This window comes from Mus caroli, chromosome 16 (genome assembly GCF_900094665.2).
Source record: "Mus caroli chromosome 16, CAROLI_EIJ_v1.1, whole genome shotgun sequence".
Classification (NCBI taxonomy): domain Eukaryota; kingdom Metazoa; phylum Chordata; class Mammalia; order Rodentia; family Muridae; genus Mus; species Mus caroli.
In genome coordinates, this window is record NC_034585.1 from 99,818 (window position 1) to 101,061 (window position 1,244).

A 1,244-nucleotide genomic window follows, 5' to 3' on the forward strand; every position below is an offset into this window, starting at 1 on the left:
AAGAGCATGTGCTGTTTTTCAGAGCACCTGAGTTCAGTGTCCAGCACCCAAGGCAAGTGGTTCACAACTACTTGTAACTTGAACCTCAGGGGATTCAGTGAGCGCTTTCTTCTTGGCTCCATGAGTACTCATGCATATACACGCACATGCGTGCTCCTTTGCCTTTCTCTGCACTGCCCTTCTGCCAAGATGTTCTGCTTCATTAAGGGACTAGAAGAAATACAGACAAGTAGCCATGGGCTGAAATGTCTGACCCTTGAGCCAATAAATAAATAGATAACTAAATTAATAAGTAAATATCTTTTCCCCTTTAAAATGATTTTGTCAGATATTTCTCATACAACCAAAAATTCATAATATTCTTTTGTTACATTAGTAGGCAACTAAAAATGGAAGAAAGTAAGATACCATTTATAGTTATAAATGAACCAGACTGCCAGAGTTACAGCAATGTCTAGAAATTAACCCAGGAAAGGAGACCCCAGGAGACTTCATCATCACTTTTAGGTGCTAGCGACTGAACTCATCACTTCCTCCTCTGAAAAGCATCTTCGCCTTAAAAGAGAATTTGTAAACCTCTGCTGACACTGCTGGGAACAAGCAAAGGAAACGTATTCTCAGTGCTACCATTTTGTTTTCAGACTCCATTTAATCAAAAGGAGAAACTAAATTCAAGGTCCCAGGCCGTAGGGGAGCTGGGGACTTCCCTGGAGCTGAACAGCTTCTGTTGCAAACAGTTGTCTGAGTTTCAGCAGTCTCCAACAGGTTCTCCCTTGCTTAACCCATAATGTCAAAATACAATTGAATACCACTGCAGTTCACCTCAGCACTTGCCTTACTTTGTGTTCCCATCCTTTAATATTGTACAATCTCACATCAGGAACATGGTTCAGATCCGAAACTGGCCGCCTCCCTGAGTGCTCAGAGATGAAGCTTTCATTTTTAAGCTTCTGTACCTGAAGTGAGTTTCTCGGCTTCCACCCAGAAACCAACAAATGTGAAAGAAGATTAACGTGTTGAGAGAGCAGAAAACTATCTTGACATACAAAGTCTTCCACCTAATGATGTTTTATCACTACATTTCTTTTGCTTTGTTTTTTTGTTTGTTTGTTTGTTTTGTTTTTTGTTTGTTTGGTTGGTTTTTTTGTTTTTTTGTTTTTGGGGGTTTTTTTTGAGACAGGGTTTTCTCTGTATAGTCCTGGCTGTCCTGGAGCTCACTTTGTAGACCAGGCTGGCCTTGAACT